Source organism: Stegostoma tigrinum, unplaced genomic scaffold (assembly GCF_030684315.1).
Source record: "Stegostoma tigrinum isolate sSteTig4 unplaced genomic scaffold, sSteTig4.hap1 scaffold_212, whole genome shotgun sequence".
Lineage (NCBI taxonomy): Eukaryota > Metazoa > Chordata > Chondrichthyes > Orectolobiformes > Stegostomatidae > Stegostoma > Stegostoma tigrinum.
The window spans coordinates 1-24,008 of record NW_026728149.1 but is presented as its reverse complement, the minus strand read 5'-3'; the positions used below and the strand labels follow the sequence as shown (position 1 = coordinate 24,008).

The window sequence follows — 24,008 nt, the reverse complement described above, 5'->3', positions numbered from 1 at the left end:
AAATCAACACTTTTCACAGTATCTCAGTACATGTGTCAGCAACAAAGCAATCATTCACCTGCATGCTAGTATGTGTTTCATGGACGAGAGCATCCAAGTCCCCGACCATGCATTTTCTTTAGAGTCTATCTTTTGATTCTTCCTACCAAAGTGTACTTTCCTACTTTAAACTCTCTCTACCAACTTTTTTCCGACTTGCTCGACCTGTCTATCCCCTTGCAGATTCTTTATGTCCTCATGACAACATTCCCTTACTCTATTTTTGTAGCATCAGCAAATTTGAATGAATTTATGCCTTGTCCCCTCCTCTAAGTTATGAATATAGAGAGTAAATAATTCTCGTCCTTGGACTGATCCCTGTGGCACTCCACTAGTTATGGCTTTCCGGCCTGATAAAGATGGTGGTTAGAAAATAACTGGCTGAACCACTGAAATGAAAAATGTGAAAAAATATGCGTTTTCATTGTTTGTGAAATACTTAAATCAGATTGTAGATAATAAAATATAAATATTGCAGTAGTTCTTCATAGTTTCTCATTGAGCTTTCTGAGAATTCTGAATATAGTTCCTGATTTATGATAGCATCAGTTTTCATGCATCTTTGTCTGAGAATTCAGATTTGTTTTGTCAAAAATTGTGCTGTGCCACACATGATATTTGCTAAATCTGTCCTGTCCCAGCAGTTCAACTCGTTCAGTTTTGAGATAACTTTTGTCAGGACCCCACAGTTGAGCTACCTTGCGTTGATAGCTCACTACACACTTCTTGCATTGAAACAAATGTACCTCAGACTACCTGTCCATCAGCGTTCATCATCTGCTCTGTGTCTACTCTTCCTCTTAGTCACACTGACTTCATTATCTAGTTCCTTACAGGCTGTAGTTATTATCTTGTTACTGCCCACTAACCTGTGCATTTGGCTCCCATCCCCCTGCCACATTACGAGGTCTTACGAGGAAAGGCTGAGGGACTTGAGGCTGTTTTCATTAGAGAGAAGAAGGCTGAGAGGTGACTTAATTGAAACATATAAAATAATCAGAGGGTTAGATAAGGTGGATAGGGAGAGCCTTTTTTCTGGATGGTGACGGCGAGCACGACGGGGCATAGCTTTAAATTGAGGGGTGAAAGATACAGGACAGATGTCAGAGGTAGTTTCTCGACTCGGAGAGTAGTAAGGGAATGGACCGCTTGGCCAGCAATGGTAGTAGATTTGCCAACTTTAGGTACATTCAAGTCGTCGTTGGATAAGCATATGGACGTACATGGAATAGTGTTGGTTAGATGGGCTTGAGATCGGTCTGACAGGTCGACACAACATCGAGGGCCCAAGGGCCTGTACTGTGCTGTAATGTTCTGTGTTCTGTGTTTTATTTATTGTTGAATAGCAGCAGGAGGTGAGGAGGCAGAGACTGCAACCCTGAGGTCACGGAGGGAAGGAAAAGAGGCTCTTACTTGGAGATTGAGAAGCAGGAGAGGGCACAACCCAGAGGTTTGGGAGTGGAGAGAGGCTGCAAGTTGGAGGTCAAGGTGAGGAGAGGCACCAGTTGGTGTTGTAGATTAAATGTAATCCAGAAAATTGTGAAGTGGTTAAGTTTGGTTCGAAAAACAGTACATAAAACAGAAGGAACCATTCTAAATGGGTGCAGAAGCAGACCGGTTTTGCTGTTCTGTGCATAAACCATTCAGTTAAACCACAGCTAGTCTGAGCTTCAACTCTGTTTACCTGCTGAAAAGTCATGTCGACTGAAAACATTAGCTTGCTTTCTCTCCATGGCTGCTTGCCTGACCTACTGTGGTCTCCGGCATTTTTTGTCGTCAGTCTGTTTACCTCCCTTTCTTCTATATCCTTTCATAGCCTAAGCTATCAAAAATAATTTCAGTTACACTAATTGTTATTGATCCAGCACCCACATTCTTTTATGAGAGAGTATTTGAGATCTTGACTGTTGTTTGTATTAAGATACAAGTGCTTCCTGATTTCAGTTCTGAATGGCTTGCCATTGAATCTCATATATTAATAGATAATACTTCTGATAAGAAATGTTTTCAGAGTGTTATAGTGGAAGCTTCTATGTTCTGTGCATCCTCTATCTAGCCACCAGACTCAGAGTACCTGTTGGGACCATCCAAAAATGACTGAATTTTTTCACTCATTCGGTCAGTAGATTGATAATAGGACTCTGGTTCTGTGCCACTGTCAGATCATTGCGACTCCAAAAGGTACCAAAGTAAATTCTGGATTCTAGGCAAATATACCTATGTGTTTAGATCTATTTAGATGCATTCATGTCGGCTAAAAATACTTGAAATAATGTATAATTAGGAGTGACAGACAACATCTGTGACATTAAATGAAAAACAAGAACAAAGAACTTTGGTTCATATTTCAGCTTCGACAGGCACTAAACAACTAAAAGCACTGTATAACCAATGAAGTAATTTTTTGAAGTATGTTTGTAATGTCGGAAACACAGCAACAAATATATGCGCAGAAGGCTTTCACACACAGAACTGTAAAAATGACCACTTACTTTGTGATATTGATTGAATGCTAAGTGTTGGCCAGAATGTAGATCCACTGAACTGAATACAGGTGGTTTGTGGGTAATAAAGTCTTAACCCTTTGGACAAACCTAATTTTATTTGTAATTTATTAGCAATAACTGAATTGTGCAATTAAAGTTCAGAAGTTCCCAATTTTAAGTGGAGTTTTAACAAATTCACCTTTGAAGAGCGTTTGGGCTTGATTAACCCAAGTCTCAACTGAGTTAACTCAGCCTTTTGTGTTAGGGATGTATAAATTATCCATCTTAGGGGAGGCGATGGCCTCATGGTATTGTCACTGGACTGTTCATCCAGAGAGACAAATCATGTTCTGGGGACCTGGATTCAAATCCCGCTGTGGCAGATGGTGGAATTTGAATTCAGTAAATATCCAGAATTCACAATCTGATGATGACCATGAATCCGCTGTTGCTTGTTGGAAAAGCTCAACAGGTTCACTAATGCCTTTTCGGGAAGGAAACTGTCATCCTTACCTGGCCTGGTCTGCATGTGACTCCAGACCCACAGCAATGTGGTTGACTTTTAACTGCCCTTTGGGTAATCAGGGCTGGGCAATAAATGCTGGCTCGCCAGTGACGCCCTCATCCCGAGGTTGAATCAAGAAAAAAAATTACGATTGCCTTTTCTAACTTCTCAGCCTTCAGTAATTGATTCTTCCAGTGCTAGAGAAGAAGTGGTGATTGTGGCTTATTCTCTTCCCATGGTTTAACATGATGCAACTGATGGTAAAGTTAATAAGCTTTATGAAAACATAAGTAAATATATATAATTAAATAAAAATAGCAAAGTCATTAATTAGAACTCGGCTACAACATGTAAGAGCTCCTGTGTTCCAGTATGGTCTGGTGCAAGCATGTTTGCTGTAAGCACTTAATGTTTGAGTAGCTTGTGTTTATGAGCTGGAGGCTGATCTAGGGATGCTGGGACACATCAGAAGGATTCTTTGCACCAAGAGGCAGTCACAGCCCTTAAGTTTGTGTTTGTCTGATTTGGTCAGTCTTCAGGCGCAGGAGAGGTCGATGGTGGAGGTTCATTACGCTAATACTGGGGAAAGTAGGACTGTCCTGTGGTGAGTTATGGATTCAACTGGGCCTGTGTTCATGAGAGTTTAAAAAGATGAGGGGGGGATCTGATTGAAATATAGAAAGTTGGAACTGAGCCAGATGAACTCAATGCAGGGAAGCTATTTTCCCTGTTTGTGGTGCTAGGACCAGGGGTCACAGTCTCAGAATTTGGGGTAGATCAGTTAGGACTAGGATGAGGACAACATCTCGTCATTCAAGCAGAGTGAATCTGTGAAATTTTCAACCACAGAAGACCATGGGGGCCATCACTGAATGTATTCAAGAACAAGACAAGGTGGCTCGGTGGCTCACCACTGCTGCCTCACAGTGCCACTGACCTGTTTTGATTCCACTCTTGGGTAACTATCCGTGTGGAGTTTGTACATTCTCCCTGTGTCAGTGTGGGTTTCCACCAGGTGCTCCGGTTTCTTCCCACAGTCCAAAAATATGCAGGCCAAGTGGATAACGCATGGTAAATGCATAGTTATGGGGCAAGGATGGAGGGGCCAGTCTTGGACACGATGCACTTCGAAGGGTCAGTGTCGACTTAATCAGCTGAAAACATTTTGCATTGTAGGGATTCTTTGATTTTGTGATAGATTTTTAGATGTTAAAAGATTCAATAAGTATACAGGAAAGTGGGAATATGATATCGAGATGTAAGATCAGCCATGATCTTATTGAATGGTGGACTTGGCTTGAAGGGCTGATTGGCTTATTCCTGCTTCTAGTTTCCATGTTCTTCTGTGACTGAATGAGGCTGATAGCGGAACTAGAATGCATGAGCTTTAGGGTGGATGTGCAAATTGACTATCGCACTGTGGTAAAAAACACACTTTCAAAGGGGCTTGATAAACGCAGCGTAGTATAATCAGTGGGATTGACACTATTCTGTGTAGCAAAGAGTGAGAGTCTGTAACTTTGGAAGCCATTGCCACAGAAGACTGCGAAGGCTAAGTCAGTGAGTGTATTTAAGACAGAGATAAATAGGTTTGTGGACAAGTAAGTGCATCAAGGGTTATGGGGAGAAGGCAGGAGAATGGGGTTCAGAAGTATGTCAGCCGTGCTTGAATGACAGAGCAGACTCAGTGTGCAGAATGGCCTAATTCTGCTCATATATCTTCGGGTCTTATTTGCTCAGACGGGAAAAGACCTTGCGGTGGGAGGTGGAGAATCCAGACATTGTCGGCAGGACAAAAAAGGAGTTTGTGAATAGTTGTAATGAGGAATTTGGCACCATGAAGCAGAGCCTTCAATGTCATAATCTCTGGATGCATAATGTGTTGGGCAGAAAGGCTTATTTCCATGCAGTGTGCCACCAAGATTCTAACTCCAGACAAACATATCCATCTTCTTTGCGCTCAATCTGACTCCTACGAGCAGGGAGCTTTCCCCCCATTCCCGTTAAAACCAGTTTTGCTCGGTTCCCTGGATGCCACATTTGGTCAAGTGTGGCCTTGATGTCAAGAACAATGACTGTCGCCCTCACTCCCTCACCTCGTTTGTCCATTTTTGAACCAGGGCATCAATGAGGCCAGGAGCTGGGTGGCCCTGGTAGAAACCCAACTGAGTGTTAGTGAGTAGGTGATGCCTTTATTTTCACCTACTGTAGTCCCAATCATGCAACTCTGTCAATTGCTGCCCCTGCCAAGCGCTGGAAGCCTCCCCAGAGTTATCCAGACAGCAGAAAATTTGTTTCAGGAAGACGAGGACCTGCCCTGTCAAATTTCATGTGGATGTGCTGTTGCACATGCACAGAGCGTGATTAAAGGGAGTCAGCATGGCTTTGTGACGGGCGGGTCATGCCTTACAAATCTGATTGGGTTCTTTGAGGAGGTCATGAGACCGGTTGACGAGGGGCGAGCAGTGGATGTGGTGTACATGGACATCAGCAAAGCATTTGATAAGGTTCCCCACGGCAGGCACTTTGATGAAGTCAGGAGGTATGGAAATCAGGGTGACTTGGCTGTCTGGATTCAGAATTGGTTGGCTGACAGGAGGCAGAGAGTGGTTGCAGATGGTAAATATTCTGCCTGGAGGTCAGTGCTGAGTGGTGACCCGCTGGGCTCTGTTCTTGGGCCTCTGCTCTTTGTAGTTTTTAGAAATGACTTGGATGTGGAGGTTGAGGGGTGGGTTAGTATGTTTGCTGCTGACACAAAGGTTGGAGGTGCCGTTGATAGTATTGAGGGCTATTGCAGGCTTCAGCGAGACATTGACAGTATGCAGAGGTGGGCTGAGAAATGGCAGATGGAGTTCAACCTGGATAAATGCGAGGTGATGCATTTTGGAAGGTCGAATTTAGATGCTGAATCTAGGATTAAAGGCAGATGCTCGGCAGTGTATAGGAATAGCGGAATCTTGGTGTTCAAGTGCATAGCTCCCTCAAAGTTGCCACACAAGTGGATAAGGTTGTTAAGAAAGCATATGGTGTTTTGGCTTTCATTGACAGGGGGATCGAGTTTTAGAGCCGCGAGGTTATGCTGCAACTGTACAAAACCCTGGTGAGACCACACTGGAATATTGTGTCCAGTTCCGGTTGCCCTATTATAGGAAAGATGTGGAGGCTTTGGAGAGAGTGCAAAGGAGGTTTACCAGGTTGAGAAGGTTGACTGAGCTTGGACTTTGCTCTCTGGAGAGAAGGAGGAAGAGAGGTGACCTGCTCAAGGTGTACAAGGTAATGAGAGGAATGGATAGAGTCGATAGCCAGAGACTTTTCCCCAGGGCAGGATTGACTGCCACGAGGCATAGTTTTAAGGTGTTAGGAGGAAGGTATAGTGGAGATGTCAGAGGGAGGTTCTTCACCCAGAGAGTTGTGAGTGCATGGAATACTTTGCCAGTGGTAGTGGTGGAAACAGAGCCATTAGTGACATTTAAGCAACTGCTGGACATGCACATGGACAGCAGTGAATTGAGGGGAATGTAAATTAGGTTAGGTTATTTTTGGAGTGGGATTATTCCACGGCACAACATGGTGGGCCGAAGGGCCTGTACTGTGCTATACTTTTCTATGTTCTATGTTGTGTGTAAGAGTCAGAAGCCCAGTTGTTATTGGCTTGGCTCTTGAGCTCAGTAGCTATCCCTTAATTTTTTGATGGCCCGAAGTGGCTGGCAAAGCAGACTTGCAACTTGAAAGCATTATGACATTGGCCAGGATGTGAATCATTGACCTACATGGTTTTTTGCAGATGTCTATTACTGCATCCATGTCTGTGAATGATTTGCGTAGCAGCCATGAAGTTTTCACAGAGTCCTTCAGAACTTAGATGTGGACCTTGGCAACTTTAAAGAAGTCTAAAAAATATCAACACACATCCATTTTGGCAATAACAGGTATGAACATCGATAGAGAGTGGATAGCCAGAGACTTTTTCCGAGGGTGAAGGTAGCTCTTATGAGGAGGCATAGTTTAAAAGTAAGTGGAGATAGATCTCGGGTAGACGTGAGAAGTAGGTTCTTTACTCAGAGAGTGGCAGAAGCGTGGAATGCATTGCCAGAGAGGGGAGTGGAGTCAGCTTCATTAGGAGCATTTAAGCAGCTATTAGACAGGCATATGGATGATAGTATAAGGTAAGGGTGGAGGTCAGCTAGACGTTAGGTTGAGGGTAAAAGCTCAGCACAACACTGTGGGCTGAAGGGCCAGTCCTGTGCTGTACTGTTGTATGTTTGTATGCTCTATGAATCCATCAGTAATTAATCTGCAAGTAGCTGACAGTGTCTTTAAATAACTCTGGCAGAGGGGTTATTCATGTTCCTGGTGATCATACTTTCAGCAATGTGTCATTGAGGGACTTTAAGCATTGAGCTCTGATATCACAGTATTGGCAATATCTTGCCTCCTCGACATCATTTCATCAGATATTTGCTGCATGCAACATAGAATTGTCAGAATAGCATCCATGGCAACTTGCATTTGATGTGTGCTCATGAGTCAAATATACAATTTCAGATCTCAAAACCCTTTGTGGCCCTGAAAAACCAGGCGGCGAGATTGCAGACTTTACACCAAGCATGATTATCTGAATCTTTTCTCTCCTACTATAAAGCTGACAGTGAGACTTCCGTGAGTTCCACTGTATTCACCAGATGCTGTTTGCCAGTTATGACATGAATTTCATGTAGCTTTTGACCACCTACATGAGGAATGGGTAACAAATGCTGGTCCTGTCAGTGATGTTCCCATCCTTGAAAATATGTGGAAATAAATTGAACCTAGTAGTTATCATTTCCTTTTACTGTGCCTTGTATTCTTCAGCAGATATTTATCCCCCTGTATTCATTGCAGAGTAGTTGAGAATGTGTTCCAATTGAAATGGTTTGTACTAAAGGTTAGGAAAAATGTATCTAAAGATTTTTTTGAATGCAGGTGATTTAAACACCGTGCGTTTTTCTGCATATCGGCCAGCAATGAAGATCCGCCGACTCCAGAAAGCGCTCTGTTGTGAGTACATTCACACATTGCAGAATTTGTAATCTCGTGCTGTGTTTTGTTGTGAGCATCCTTGCTTGCCTGTTGTCAGATGTCATTGATTACAATTAGCTTGGTTTTGCAGTTGTTGAGACATCAGTTCGGCATGACCTTACAACCTTCCACTCAAAGGACGTTTGTCTATAAAGTTGCTGAAAATGCAATCTGATAAGGGCAGCCAGGCATCTTAGACTAGAGTGAATGAGGAAAGCAACAGGATGTCTTCTTAATGATTGGGAAACAACCACATGAAGGACCGAGGAGGACAGTGAATTAAAAGAGGAATGGTTTGTTTCAAATCAGGTACAGCAAAAGAAATTAAGAGAACGTAAGGAAGGTTGAAATTGAAAAGGCAAGTAATGGTTTATGTTCATTGGAAACCATCAACAACAAAAGTACAATGAAGAAAGTATTTGAGAAAATACAGAAGATTTCTTCAAATGAAAGGGAGACACTGTCTTCATGATGCCAATAGCACGGAGTGCAACTTTGGCGTTTAACCACATCATCCCTTGGCCTGAAGTCACTGTACTATTTACCCATTTTATAACAGAAAAATACTTCAATGATGAGTGTCATGGAGAATTTCAGCCCAGAATAAAACCATATTCTGAGCAATTGCCACAACAGCTTCTATGACATGACTTTATAAAACATCCCAAGGCATGTCATAGGAGCTTTATAGAGTAAAATTTGATACTGAGTACTGAAAGAGATCCGAAGGTAGATGATTAAAACCTCATCAAAGAGGTAGATTTTAAGGACTGTTTTGAAGGAGGAAAGAATGATGCAGAGGTTCAGCAAGGTAATTCTATAAAGCTTAGGCTCCAAGAAGTTGAATGTCAGGCTGTCGATGATGGAACAGCACAAATTGTGTTGAGAGGCTGGAATGAAAGGCGTAAATGTGCCTAGAGGGGCTATGAGTTCGACATTGTCAGGGGATGTGCATGGGTGTTGCCAGGTCAGGGAGGGATATGAAAGCCAGGACAGCAATGTGAAAACCAAGGCACTGCTTAACTGTGAGCCATTGTAGATCAGAGTGCGCAGAGAAAGTTGGGTGAATGGAACTTGGTGCGTGTTAAGACAGAGTCAATGGACTTTGAAATGATGCCATGTTAAAGAAAAGGAGAACTTGGGAGGCCAACTTGATATTCATAAGAATGGTCATGTTCAGAGTTAATCAATGCGGTCGGGTTTCAAAACTAACGGACTTACCTGGGGCCAAATGTTGTGGATGTGAAAATAAGTAGACTTTGTGACATCAAGCCTATGTGGCCGGAATTTAAACTCTGGGTCAAAATAACAAAGGGTACAACGAAAACCAGTAGCTAGCAAGCAGACGTCCTTTCAAGGACCAAAGATAATGGCTTCGTTCTGTACCAGATTTAATAGATGGAAACTGTCCGGTTATGTAGAGACAGTGGAAGAAATGCATGAGGGGGTGGTGAGATAGACCTGGGCATTGCCACCATGTATGTGGAAAGTGCAGTGCATTCACATGATATTGCTCTGGGGCAGTGTTCAGATGAGAAAAGGAGTGGGATTTTACTGATTTGGCCAGACCTCGGTGATTCACACCCACGGCCATGCTATCAAAGATTTGTGGAAGCCAGCAAAACTGAACTTGACTGTTTGCAGTAAATGTACAGCATTTCAGATGTCACTTGATCCTGCAGATTGACTCCCTAGAATCTGCTTGTCAAATGATTTATATGGCTAAAAGGTTCAAGTATGAGTTTGCGCTGTGGAACTCATCTCGCACCGAAACTGGCCAGTTGTTATATCAAGATTTGGAGAAAGTATTAGTTTTTTGAAGAATGTTCTGATACAGAGAGAGAGACTAATAGTTTCTTGAGAAATCGTGGGGCATTGGCCAGGAAGTTAAACAAACAGTGGGGGGGAAAAAAAACTTGACCTGAATCCTATGTTAAGTATATAATGGATTAGTTCGACAGTGAGGATATCAAAAGATAATCTCATTTTTAAGATGAGACGCTCGGGACAATTTGGGTAGGATGCACTTCTTGAAGCGACCAGAAAGGTACAGAATTATCCATTGGATGTGAAAAATTTGAAATGAAGACAAAACTTTTTGAGGCTGGGGTGGGGAAGAAATGAAGGTCCGATTTTGCTCCTTCAACCTCTCCCATGACAAAATGCACTTGTATAAGAATGGTGACTATAAGATTGGTGACGGCACTTAAATGAAGAAAAATCAACATGGACATTTGTTCTGCTGTATATATAACATTAACATTCAATCTCTTGGCAAGGATAATGTGACAGGGCGTTTGAAAAGCCAAGTTATTGTAATTTGAATTAAGAGATCAGGCTGTAGAACCTGAGATCAATCTCAGAATAAAATGTAACAACAGCGATAGATGAGGAACCTCTTCACTCACAGAGAGGTGAACTTTGTAATTCTGTACTCCAGAAAATGTGGCGCCTCAGCCAAGAAGTATGCTCAGAACGGGGATTGACATGCTGGGGTAGTCAGTGAAGCACTATTAATGTCACAGGATTAGTAATCCGGAGGCCTGGGACAATGCTGTAGAGTATAGGCTGAAGTTCCACTGTAACAGCTGATGGAATTTGAATTCAGTTCAATATAATTTTGGGGGTAGGTAGGAATGTGGAGCCGACATTGCAGTCAAGTCAGCCACGACCTTATTGAATGGTGAAGCAGGCTTGAGGGGGCCAGTTATCCAACACATGCTCAAATTGATATAATCATAAACAAAGCTGGTCTCAGTGACGGTTACACCATCACTGTTAAACTATTCACCGTTATAAAAACTTCACTCATTCACTTATGTTCTTTAAGAAAGGAGCTCTGCCATTCTTATTTGATCTCACCTCCATATGACTCCAGATCCACAATAATGTGGTTGACACTTAACTGCACTCTGAAATAGTCAAACAATTTGGAGGAACTATGGATGGGCAGCAAATCCTGTCCTTGCTATTCCTGCTCCTTGTTGCTATGACTGTACATGCTTTAACATATTAACCAATTTCCTCTTTGAATCCGTTTGAGGAGCAGTGTATATTTTGTATTGCTTGGTGATTCTCTAAGTATCTGATGGGTTTTGCATAGTTCCTTCTACCTTCTAAATGTGAGCCCCTTCCAGTGTTTAACCTTTTAAGGTAGGCAATCGTTCTCAAACCTTTTTGATTGAATGCCTACATATTAATAGCAATCACTAACCTATCTATTATTAATTGCACATTCATAATACAAAGGGCTACGTGTAAAGAAGTGTTCTAATCATCTTTTTAAAAAGCTCCTTCCTGACGCTTATCATGGAGATGAGATTAGATTCCCTACAGTGTGGAAACAGGCGCTTCAGCCTAAGAAGTCCACACCGGCCCTTGCAGCATCCCACCCAGACCCATCCCCCTATCACCGACACACCACCCTGAACACCATGGGAAATTTAGCATGCCCAATCCACCAAGTCAGCGCATCTTTGGACCGTGGGAGGAAACCGGAGCACCCGGAGGAAACCCACGCAGACACGGGGAGAATGTGCAAACTCCACACAGACAGTTACTTGAGGCTGGAATCGAACCCGGGTACTAGGTGCTGTGAGGCTGCAGTGCTAACCCGCTGAGCCACTGTGCTGCCCCGATGTGTGTATTTGCTTCCAACTGTGATATCTGTTAGTCCCTGGACTGGTGTTTGATACGGGCACTCATAATGTATATCCACTTTATCCAAATGCTCTTCTATTGTTAGCCTGATAAATCAAGAAAAGGGCTGGATCCTTTTGTATATTTTTCACATCACATATTCATGATTTACATGTAGTTGAGAGTTTCAAACTGCAATAATTAAACATGCATGATAGATAAAAGCATTCCAGAATTGTTTCGACTTGATGATAAATAGTGAATATCTTTTCTTGACTGCAGCTTTCCAGCCTATCAGTGCAGAAAGGCAGTGCTTAGCAAGGTTGGATGAGGAATATTACTGTTCCAATTAGTTACATTTAATTTATCACCATTGAAGCTCGCGTTAGTTAGTATGCTTTTTTCCAATATATTTAATCTGTAGTTATGACAGATGATTTGGTTTGTAGATCTCCAATTACCTCTCTACTGTAGAACCCAGTTTTGAAACAATTGATATAAGGCACTTATTGTACTGTCACTGATGCTGTCATTATACTACCAGAGTATGGCTGTAATGCTGAATTACTTTTGCCTGCCTTCATGAAGCAGTGCAATCTTTCCTAGATAAGGATGAGGGGAAGGTGCACATAAAAGACTGATTTATAAAATTGAGATTCATGGAATATATAGGTCACTATCAAATTTGGTTAAAAAAGATGGCTGAAGGACAGAAGCAGCAAGTTATGATAAATAGATGAGAAGATCGCTATTAGCAGTTTCCCAAGTATTAGGACACTGATTTTTGGAGATAGATACATGATTTGAATTTGGGAATAGGGCCTACAGAAGGCCCTTCAGCCAATCAAGTCTATGCAAACCTAACTGCACTAATCCCACTTTGCAGCACTTGGAGAAGAACCTTTAATTTCATGTGCTCATCCCAGTACTTTTCTACAAGTTGTGAGCTCTCTTGTCTCAACGACCCTTCTGGGTAGTGCATTCCAGATTACCACCACCCTCTGGGTAAAAATATTTTTCCTCAAATCCCCTCTACATCTCCTGCCCTTCACCTCATAATTGTGTCTCCGTGTTATTGACCCTTCAACTAAGGATACAGCTGCTTGCTAACCTTGCCCCTCCTAATCTTCTGCACCTCAGTCACGTCCCTCCTCAGCCTTCTCTGCTCTAAAGATGACAAACTGAGCTTATCCAGCCAGTCTTCATAGCTGAAGTGCTCCGCCCCAGGCAATATCCGAGTGAATAATCTCTGCACCCTCTCCAATTCAATCACATCCTTCCAACAGCATGGTGATGAGAACTGCATACAGTATTCCAACTTTGGCCTAACCAAAGTTCTATACAATTCCAACTTAACCTTCCAGCTGAAACCATCTGTGCCATGACTGATAAAGGCAAGTTCTCAGCACGCATTCTTAATCATCGTGTTAACCTGTCCTGCCACCTTCAAGGATAATGGGAACTGCAGATGCTGGAGAATCCAAGATAATAAAATGTGAGGCTGGATGAACACAGCAGGCCAAGCAGCATCTCAGGAGCACAAAAGCTGATGTTTCGGGCCTAGACCCTTCATCAGAGAGGGGGATGGGGTGAGGGTTCTGGAATAAATAGGGAGAGAGGGGGAGGCGGACTGAAGATGGAGAGAAAAGAAGATAGGTGGAGAGAGTATAGGTGGGCAGGTAGTGAGGGGATAGGTCAGTCCAGGGAAGACGGACAGGCAAAGGAGGTGGGATGAGGTTAGTAGGTAGATGGGGGTGCGGCTTGGGGTGGGAGGAAGGGATGGGTGAGAGGAAGAACAGGTGAGGGAGGCAGAGACAGGTTGGACTGGTTTTGGGATGCAGTGGGTGGGGGGGGAAGAGCTGGGCTGGTTGTGTGGTGCAGTGGGGGGAGGGGACGAACTGGGCTGGTTTAGGGATGCGGTGGCGGAAGGGGTGATTTTGAAACTGGTGAAGTCCACATTGATACCATTAGGCAGCAGGGTTCCCAGGTTCCCTCCTGCAGTGCCACAATGAATCGCAACAGACAACTGCACCTCCCAGTCGCAAACCACTTCCACTCCCCCTCCCATTCTTTTGATGACATGTCCATCATGGGCCTCCTGCAGTGCCACAATGATGCCACCCGTAGGTTGCAGGAACAGCAACTCATATTCCGCCTGGACTCTTTAATTTTACATCCTCAAAGACATTTAACAGGGATAGCGTGGATTATAGAGTGAGTTGAGTAGATTGTTTCATTATTAATTCTTTACTAAATTTGATTTATATTACATTTTTAGACCACATCAGGTGAAGATGTGTGTGATTTCACCAAGGTGCTGAAAAATAACTTCAGATCAAAGAAATACTTTGCCAAACATCCTTGCTTGGGTTATTTACCACTACAAACAGTCCTAGAAGGTGAGAACCTTGAGATGTAAGTTTATTGATGTGAGATTTACTAATGTATCAATGCCCATTTGGGGGTTGACAAATATTGCCGCATTATTCATTCTGCAGCTTAGCAGGAGAGTGAGGTTGTCCATTTGCGCATATATCAGAAGTACACAATACAAAAACAAGGGGGGCTTAACTGATATCATTGGTCCTCTCGCCTTGAAAGCAGTGTAGTTACTCAGAGTGCATCTGCTGTGGACTTGTTGATACTGTCACTAACGTGCAACCTTCCTTGATATCTTTCTCTGTCCTCCAGTTCTGTCTTTAAAAACTACAATCAATTACCCTCTCCTCAAAAGAAAAGAACCTTTGGCTGAACAGAGAACAAAGAACAGTACAGGCCTTCAGCCCGCAATGTTGTGCCGACCTATTATCCCACTCAGATCAAACTACCCTGCATACCCTTCATTTTACTATCCTTCATGTGCCTATCCAAGAGTCGCTTAAGAGTCTCTAAATGTATCTGACTCCACTCCCACTGCCAGCATTGCATTCCACACACTCTCTGTGTAAAGAACCTACCTCTGACATCTCCCCTATTCCTTCCTCCAGTCACCTTAAAATTTCTCCCCCTCGTAATAGTCATTTCTGCTCTGGGAAAAAATCTCTGACTATCCACTCCAGCTATGCCTCTCATCATCTTGCATACCTCTACCAAGTCACCTATCATTCTTCTTTGCTCCAATGAAAAAAGTCCTCGCCCCCTCAACCCTACCTCATAAGACGTGCCGTCCATTCCATGCAGCATCCTGCTAAATCTCCTCTACACCCCCTGTAAAGCTTCCACATCCTCCCTATAATGAAGCGACCAAAACTGAAGGCAATATTCCAAGCGCTGCTCCATCCCCACGAACTAATGCTCTATTCCAAATCCCTTTCCTCTTGATGCTTCAAATTCCTTGCTGTCTTTCGTGTAATTTCATATTTGAATTCACCTGAACAAATTTCACCTGCAGCCCTGACCCACTAACAGCGATTTGCCCCCTGTGTCCTGACCCGCTCACAGTGATTTGCCCCCTCTGTCCTGACCCGCTCACAGCGACTTGCCTCTGCAGCCATGACCCGCTCCCAGCAACATGCCCTTGCAGTCCTGACCCGCTCCCAGCGACATGCCCCTGCAGTCCTGACCTGCTCACAGCGACTTGCCCCTCCAGCCCTGACCCGCTCACAGCAGCATGACTCTGCAGTCCTGACCTGCTCCCAAGTCACCGACTTCGATGTTGTGGCCATTTCAGAGACATGGATGGAGCAGGGTCAGGAATGGATGTTGCAGGTTCCAGGGTTTAGATCTTTCATTAAGGTAAGGGAAGGTGGTAAAAGAGGGGGAGGTGTGGCTTTGTTGGTGAAAGACAGATCAGAGTAAACCGGTTGATGTCGTGTATATGGATTTCAGCAAGGCGTTTGATAAGGTTCCCCACAGTAGGCTATTTTACAAAATGCAGAGGAATGGGATTGTGGGAGATATAGCAGTTTGGATCGGAAATTGGCTTGCTGAAAGAAGACAGAGGGTTGCAGTTGGTGAGAAATGTTCATCCTGGAGACCAGTTACTAGTGGTGTACCGCAAGGGGCGGTGTAGGGTCCACCGCTGTTTGTCATTTTTTTAAATGACCTGGATGAGGGCACAGAAGGATGGGTTAGTAAATTTGCAGACGACACGAAGGTCGGTGGAGTTGTGGATAGTGACGAAGGATGCTGTAGGTTGCAGAGAGACATAGATAAGCTGCAGAGCTGGGCTGAGAGGTGGCAAATGGTGTTTGATGCAGACAAGTGTGAGGTGATGCACTTTGGTAGGAGTAACCGAAAGGCAAAGTTCTGGGCTAATGGTAAGATTCTTTGTATTGCAGATGAGCAGAGAGATTTTGGTGTCCATGTACACAGATCCTTGAAAGTTGCCACCCAGGTTGACAGGGCTGTTAAGAAGGAATACAGTGTTTTACCTTTTATTGACAGAGGGATCGAGTTCCGGAACCAAGAGCTTATGGTGAAGCTGTACAAAACTCTGGTGCGGCCGCACTTGGAGTATTTTGTACAGTTCTGGTCGCTGCATTATAAGAAGGATGTGGAAGCTTTGGAAAGGGTGCAGAGGAGATTTACTAGGATGTTGCCTGGTATGGAGGAAAGGCTGAGGGACCTGAGGATGTTTTTGTGAGAGAGAAGAAGGTTGAGAGGTGACAATTGAAACATATAAAATAATCAGAGGGTTAGATAGGGTGGATATGAGAGCGTTTTTCCTAGGATGGTGACGGTGAGCACGAGGGGGCACAGCTTTAAATTGAGGGGCGAAAGATATAGGACAGACGTCAGAGGTAGTTTCTTTACTCAGAGAGTAGTAAGGGAATGGAATGCTTTGCATGCAACGGTAATAGATTTGCCAACTTCAGGTACATTTAAGTCATCATTGGATAAGCATATGGACGTACATGGAATAGTGTAGGTTAGATGGGTTTCAGATCGGTATGACAGGTCGTCACAACATCGAGGGCCAAAGGACCTGTGCTGTGCTGTAATGATCTATGTTCTATGACCGTATAACGGTGGCTGAAAGAACTTTTGAGGAGGACTCGTCTTTTGAGGTGGTATGGACTGAGGTTGCCGAGGAAGGGTTATCGACTGAGTCAGTATGGGTGGAAGTTAGGAACAGCAAGGGAGCAGCCACCTCACTGGGGGTGTTCTACAGACCCCCAAATCACAGTAGGGAGATCGAAGAACTCACTGGCTGGCCTATTGTTGAAAAGTGCAAACGTAGCAGGGTTGTTGTTATGAGTGACTTCAACTTTCCCGATGTAGATTGGAACCTCCTTCGTGCAGATGGTTTGGATGGAGCCGTTTTTGTCAGGTGTGTTCAGGAGGGTTTCCTTACTCAGTATGTGGACAGGCCAACGATGGGGGAGGCCATTTTGGATTTGGTGCTCGGCAATGAGCCAGGACAGGTGTCAGATCTCGTGGTGGGAGAACACTTTGGCGACAGTGACCACAACAGCCTGACATTTACCATAGCCATGGAAAGGGAAAGGAGCAGTTACCAGGGGAAGATATTTAACGGGGGAAAAGGAAACTATGACGCTATCAGACAGGAGTTGGGAAGTAGAGATTGGGAGCAATTGTTCCACAGAAAGGGCACAGCAGACATGTGGAGGCGGTTTAAGGAGCAGTTGTTGCGAGTGATGTATAAATTTGTTCCTCTGAGACAGGTAAGAAGGGGTAAGATTAAAGAACCTTGGATGACGGGTACAGAGGTGCTTCTTGTCAAAAAGCAAAAGGCAGCGTTCGTAAGGTGGAGGAAGCAAGGGTCCAGCACAGCTTTAGAGGATTACAGGCTTGCTCGGAAGGAGCTCAAAAGTGGACTGAGGAGGGCCAGGAGGGGGCAGGAAAAAGTCTTGGCAGGAAGGATTAGGGCGAACCCGAAGGCATTTTACTCATACGTGAGGAATAAGAGAATGATCAGGGAGAAGGTAGGGCTGATCAGGGATAGCATAGGGAACTTGTGCGTGGAGTCTGAGCAGATAGTGGAAGCCCAAAATGAGTTTTTTGCTTCGGTTTTCACTAAGGAAAGGGACGTTGTTGTGAATGAGAACTTTGAGGAGCAGGAAAACAGGCTTGAACAGATCAAGATTGAGGAAGTTGATGTGCTGGAATTTTGGCAAACATTAAGATTGATAAGTCCCCAGGGCCAGATCAGATTTATCCTAAGTTGCTCCGGAAAGCGAGAAAGGAGGTTGCTAAGCCGCTGGCGAAGATCTTTGCTTGCTCGTTCTCCATGGGAGTCGTATCGGAAGATTGGAAGGAGGCAAATGTTGTTCCTTTTTGCAAGAAAGGGAATAGGGAAATCCTTGCAAATTACAGACCAGTCAGTCGTCAGTCTTAGGTCTGCGGTCAACAAGATTTTGGAGAGAATTCTGAGGGATAGGATTGATGACTATTTGGAAAAGCATAGCATGATGAAAGGGAGTCAGCATGGCTTTGTGAGGGGCAGGTCATGCCTTACAAATCTTATTGCGTTCTTTGAGGAAGTCACGAGACAGGTTGACGAGGGTCGAGCAGTGGATGTGGTGTACATGGACTTGAGCGAGGCATTTGATCAGGTTCCCCATGGCAGGCTCATTCATAAAGCCAGGAGGTATGGGATACAGGGTGATTTAGCTGTCTGGATTCAGAATTGGTTGGCTGACAGGAGGCAGAGAGTGGCTGTAGATAGTAAGTATTCTGCCTGGAGGTCAGTGCTGAGTGGTGTCCCGCAAGGCTCTGTTCTTGGGCCTCTGCTGATTGTAGTTTTTATGAATGACTTGGACGAGGAGGTTGAGGGGTGGGTGACTATGTTTACTGATGACACAAAGGTTGGAGGTGCCGTTGATAGTATTGAGGGCGATTGCAGGCTTCAGCGAGACATTGACAGTATGCAGAGCTGGGCTGAGAAATGGCAGATGGAGTTCACCCTGTATAAATGCAAAGTGATGCATTTTGGAAGGTTGAACTTAAATGCTGAATATAGGATTAAAGGCAGGATTCTCGGCACTGTGGAGAAACAGCGGGATCTTGGTGTTCAAGTGCATAGCTCCCTCAAAGTTGCCACACAAGTGGATAAGGTTGTTAAGAAGGCATATGGTGTTTTGGCTTTCGTTAACAGGGGGATCGAGTTTAAGAGCCGTGAGGTTATGCTGCAGCTGTACAAAACCCTGGTGAGACCACACTTGGATTATTGTGTCCAGTTCTGGTCGTCCTGTTATAGGAAAGATGTGGAGGCTTTGGAGAGGATGCAAAGGAGGCTTTCCAGGAGCTGCCTGGACTGGAGGGCTTGTCTTACGAGGAGAGGTTGACTGAGCTTGGACTTTTCTCTCTGGAGAGAAGGAGGAAGAGAGGTGACCTGATCACAAGATAATGAGAGGCATGGATAGAGTCGATAGGCAGAGACTTTTCCCCAGGGCAGGTTTGCCTGCCTCGAGGGGTCATAGTTTTAAGGTGGTCGGAGGAAGGTATAGAGGAGACGTCAGAGGGAGGTTCTTCACCCAGAGAGTTGTGAGCGCATGGAATAGTTTACCAGTGGTAGTCGTGGAAGCGGAGTCGGTAGTGACATTTAAGCAACTCCTGGACATGCACATGGACAGCAGTGAATTGAGGGGAATGTAGGTTAGGTTATTTTATTTTTGGATTAGGAATATTCCATGGCACAACATCGTGGGCTGAAGGGCCTGCACTATGCTGTGCTTTTCTATGTTCTATGTAGTTATAATCAGAGGCAGTGTAGTTAGGGGAATGAACACTGTTCGTTGTGACTAGGATCGAGAGTCTCGAAAGTAGTGTTGCCTGCCTGGTGCCCAGGTTCAGGATATTCCATCTCGGCAACAAAGGAACTTGAAGTGGGAGGAGTAGAAATCCAGCTATCGTGGTACACACATGTACCATTGATATGGAAGAAAGAGGAAAGAGGTTCTGCTGAGGGATTATGAGCACCGAGGTGCTGAATGAGAAAGCAGAACCTGAAAGGTTATAATCTCTGGATTCTTATCTGAGCAATTTGGCACGGTGTGAACAAAATTAAAGATGTAAATGCATTGTTCAAATGGTGGCATTGCAGAAATGTGTTTGAATTCATGGGACATGGGCATCGCTTTGGGGAAGGAGGGAGTTGTTCCGGTGGTACAGACTCGATCAGAATCATTTTGGGACAAGTGTCCTGGCAAAAGACATAGATAATAAAATGTGAGGCTGGATGAACACAGCAGGCCAAGCAGCATCTCAGGAGCACAAAAGCTGACGTTTCGGGCCTAGACCCTTCATCAGAGAGGGGGATGGGGACAGGGAACTGGAATAAATAGGGAGAGAGGGGGAGGAGGACCGAAGATGGAGAGTAAAGAAGATAGGTGGAGAGAGTGTAGGTGGGGAGGGAGGGAGGGGATAGGTCAGTCCAGGGAAGACGGACAGGTCAAGGAGGTGGGATGAGGTTAGTAGGTAGCTGGGGGTGCGGCTTGGGGTGGGAGGAAGGGATGGGTGAGAGGAAGAACCGGTTAGGGAGGCAGAGACAGGTTGGACTGGTTTTGGGATGCAGTGGGTGGGGAGGGGAAGAGCTGGGCTGGTTGTGTGGTGCAGTGGGGGGAGGGGACGAACTGGGCTGGTTTAGGGATGCCGTGGGGGAAGGGAAGATTTTGAAACTGGTGAAGTCCACATTGATACCATATGGCTGCAGGGTTCCCAGGCGGAATATGAGTTGCTGTTCCTGCAACCTTCGGGTGGCATCATTGTGGCACTGCAGGAGGCCCATGATGGACATGTCATCAAGAGAATGGGAGGGGGAGTGGAAATGGTTTGCGACTGGGAGGTGCAGTTGTTTGTTGCGAACTGAGCGGAGGTGTTCTGCAAAGCGGTCCCCAAGCCTCCGCTTGGTTTCCCCAATGTAGAGGAAGCCGCACCGGGTACAGTGGATGCAGTATACCACATTGGCAGATGTGCAGGTGAACCTCTGCTTAATGTGGAATGTCATCTTGGGGCCTGGGATGGGGGTGAGGGAGGAGGTGTGGGGACAAGTGCAGCATTTTCTGCGGTTGCAGGGGAAGGTGCCGGGTGTGGTGGGGTTGGAGTGCAGTGTGGAGCGAACAAGGGAGTCACGGAGAGAGTGGTCTCTCCGGAAAGCTGACAGGGGAGGGGATGGAAAAATGTCTTGGGTGGTGGGGTCGGATTGTAAATGGCGGAAGTGTCGGAGGATAATGCGTTGTATCCGGAGGTTGGTAGGGTGGTGTGTGAGAACGAGGGGGATCCTCTTGGGGCGGTTGTGGCGGGGGCGGGGTGTGAGGGATGTGTTGCGGGAAATATGGGAGACGCGGTCAAGGGCGTTCTCGATCACTGTGGGGGGAAAGTTGCGGTCCTTAAAGAACTTGGACATCTGAGATGTGCGGGAGTGGAATGTCTTATCGTGGGAGCAGATGAGGCGGAGGAATTGGGAATAGGGGATGGAATTTTTGCAGGAGGGTGGGTGGGAGGTGGTGTATTCTAGGTAGAAAAGACATAGCTAGGTCTGGGGGTAGGGCATTCAAGTAAAAAGTGTGGAGTGGGTGAGTTCAGTTGCATGGAAAATTATGGAAAAAGTTAGAAGCTGCTAAGTGCTCAGCAAAGTTTCCAGAGCAAGTCATAGGACAAAAAGTATGGAAATGGTCAGGAGTCTCCTTTCAGGTGCAGCAAACAAGAAGAGTGGCCACCCTGGAAATGCCAGACTGAAGGTCTTGTATTTAATTGCAGGGAGTGTATGAAACAAAGTGAATGAGTTTGTGGTGCAGATTGAAATTGACAGATACATTGTTCTGGGTGTCACAGAGAGGTGGTTGTTAGGGGATACGTTTTGGCAACTAAATATCCAATGATACATGCCCTCGAGAAAGAACAGGCGAATGGACAGAGATGTCAGGGTTGGCTTGTCAGTAAGAAATGAGGTCGCGCTGAAGGAACCACAGCTCTTGAGCTTGTTTATTAACGACTTGGAGGAAAGAGGTGAATGTGCTGTGGCTAAATTAGTAGATGATTCAAAAATATTAGAAAGACAAGGCATGACACAGAAACAGAGATTTACCAGGATGTTACTTGGATTGGAATGTATGAGGTATAAGGAGGGTTTGGTGGAAATGTTGCCTCATAATAAATGCAATGAGACCAACCATGATTTCACCGAATGGTGGAGGAAATTCAATGTGCCAAATGACATTTTTAGTGAGTCTTATTGTTTGACAATGCATTGGTAAAGGTGTTTTTTTTTTCTGTCTTGGATGAGATGTAAAAATGAAATGTGCACCCTTCCTTTTCATCTGGAAATAAACAATTGTTCTGAACGATTTCCATTGACTGGTAGCAATCTGACAAGCATGATGATGTAAAGAGATTCTTCGCTTCTTTTTAATTGTAAAGTTATTCTTTGGAATTAATTAAGCATATATTATTTGCATCTCAGGAATTATATTCATCACTGCATCTCCAAAAGTGCTCTTGTATGATAACAACATTTGAAAGAACACTCTTCAATGGTGGTGATTTTCAGTTGCCATAACACACATGAAATTACATTGTTGGCCAATCTGTCCATGATTATTTCATTATCTTACGTTTCAAACAGACAAGGAAATATTGGTGATGCAATGAAGAATTTGATGATAAAATATAATTGCTGTTATAGTTTCCTCTTGCAAGAAATATTCGCAACAAATTGACTGGTCAAGGAAATGGGACACTGACTGAGTACTTTGAACGTTGAAGTGATTTCTAAAATGAAAATTATGACCTTGATGATTTCTCTTGCATGCAGATTTGAAGAGAATATTTTAAAATATCCTCTAGGTTAGTGGTTCAGGCATAAAAGTGCAATATGTATATTTATGTATATACATGTAAGTGCGTCATCTGAAAAGATAATGAGTATAAATCACTTGTGACAAGGTGAGAATGAGCTATTCGGATAGTCAGAACTGCCAATGTTAGTGTCTGAGATAACACATTGTAGAGCTGGAGGAACACAACAGGGCAGGCAGCATCAGAGGCTCAAGAAAGTTGAGCTTTTGGGTTAGGACCCTTCCTCCAAAATGGAGGGTGGAAGGGAGCTCAGAAACAAATAGCGTGGAGAGGGAGGAGGTGCTGGGGAAGGTCGGTGGGATGGTGATAAGTGAGTACGATCCAGATTGAAACAGATTTCCCCCAGCAGGTATTGAATACAAATTCCAAATCACTGTCAAAATCTTGGTGACTGTGAACATTCATGTTTTTTGTCTGTGTGTTTCAGTAATTGCATGACAGTTTGAATGGTTCGTTGAGCGTGAGGAACCTATGGACTCTCATACACCAAGATGGAATTTAGTTCGAAGAGTGACTCCTCTTCAAAGTACTTACTTGCTTTTAAAATATTGACCATTTCTGCTGTCTAGTTGAACAAATTTAGCTTAATACTGCTTCAATAGGAATGAGTGTTTAATAGGAACATATTTGTGAAACTTACAGTTCCTCAAGTTTTAGCATAAACTGGTGGAGACTTTCCGTGCTTGCAAAAAGGCTCACCTCTCCAATAATACCCAAGGAAAATTGGAATTTAAAAGTACACCCCCCCCCACCCTCCTCCTCCTTTCCCCCCCCACCCTCCTCCTCCTTTCCCCCCCCACCCTCCTCCTCCTTTCCCCCCCCACCCTCCTCCTCCTTTCCCCCCCCACCCTCCTCCTCCTTTCCCCCCCCACCCCCTGCTCCTTTCCCCCCCACCCCCTGCTCCTTTCCCCCCCCACCCCCTGCTCCTTTCCCCCCCCACCCCCTGCTCCTTTCCCCCCCCACCCCCTGCTCCTTTCCCCCCCCACCCCCTGCTCCTTTCCCCCCCCCACCCCCTGCTCCTTTCCCCCCCCCACCCCCTGCTCCTTTCCCCCCCACCCCCTGCTCCTTTCCCCCCCACCCCCTGCTCCTTTCCCCCCCCACCCCCTGCTCCTTTCCCCCCCCACCCCCTGCTCCTTCCCCCCCCACCCCTGCTCCTTCCCCCCCACCCCCTGCTCCTTCCCCCCCCCACCCCCTGCTCCTTCCCCCCCCCCACCCCCTGCTCCTTCCCCCCCCCCACCCCTGCTCTTCTCCCCCCCCACCCCCTGCTCTTCTCCCCCCCCACCCCCTGCTCTTCCCCCCCCCCTCCCCACCCCCTGCTCTTCCCCCCCCCCCACCCCCTCCTCCTTTCCCCCCCACCCCCTCCTCCTTCCCCCCCCACCCCCTCCTCCTTCCCCCCCCCACCCCCTCCTCCTTTCCCCCCCACCCCCTCCTCCTTTCCCCCCCACCCCCTCCTCCTTTCCCCCCCACCCCCTCCTCCCCCCCACCCCCTCCTCCCCCCCACCCCTCCTCCCCCCCCACCC

At 45.3% G+C, this 24,008-nt stretch overlaps 1 protein-coding gene across 8 annotated transcripts in view; it reads left to right on the top strand.

Moving 5' to 3' along the window:
• LOC132207928 (utrophin-like) overlaps positions 1-22,981 on the top strand; it is a 136,126-nt gene extending 113,145 nt beyond the window's left edge. For 4 of the 8 annotated variants that reach the window (XR_009444007.1, XR_009444012.1, XR_009444010.1 and 1 more), the window contains 4 exons: positions 1,386-1,527; positions 7,993-8,067; positions 14,006-14,126; positions 22,916-22,981. The gene's annotated coding sequence lies outside the window, so the exon portion shown is untranslated. Of the gene's footprint in view, positions 1-1,385; positions 1,528-2,095; positions 2,116-7,992; positions 8,068-14,005; positions 14,127-22,915 lie in introns of those variants that run through there. The other 4 variants (XR_009444013.1, XR_009444014.1, XR_009444008.1 and 1 more) reach the window with 4 other exon arrangements.
• The last annotated feature ends 1,027 nt before the right edge of the window (positions 22,982-24,008 follow it).